This window comes from Rattus rattus, chromosome 6, assembly GCF_011064425.1.
Source record: "Rattus rattus isolate New Zealand chromosome 6, Rrattus_CSIRO_v1, whole genome shotgun sequence".
Taxonomy (NCBI): Eukaryota; Metazoa; Chordata; class Mammalia; order Rodentia; family Muridae; genus Rattus; species Rattus rattus.
In genome coordinates, this window is record NC_046159.1 from 32,029,348 (window position 1) to 32,029,722 (window position 375).

Here is a 375-nt window from a genome sequence, read left to right on the forward strand (position 1 = left end):
TCAGTGGTAACAGGGGCACAGATGTAGACACAGATCCTTAATGGTGCTGGACCATGGACCTAGAACAGTCTGTGGCAGTACCATTTGCTGGGACTTCACCATGGTCTGAGTTAGCAGCACAGGTTTTATTCAGCTGTTACTAACTACCTTCATATCTTCAGTTCTGTCTTACTTCATTATGCACAAACCATTCTACCTCTTTGAACCACTTACTTGATCATCTTAGATCTACTTAGGCCTCTGGGAGTTTTCAATCCATCAGTGCAGTTAAATATATTTCTCTTTTTTAATCTTTATTAACTTGAGCATTTCTTATTTACATTTCGATTCTTATTCCCCTTCCCGGTTTCCGGGCCAACATCCCCTAACCCCTAA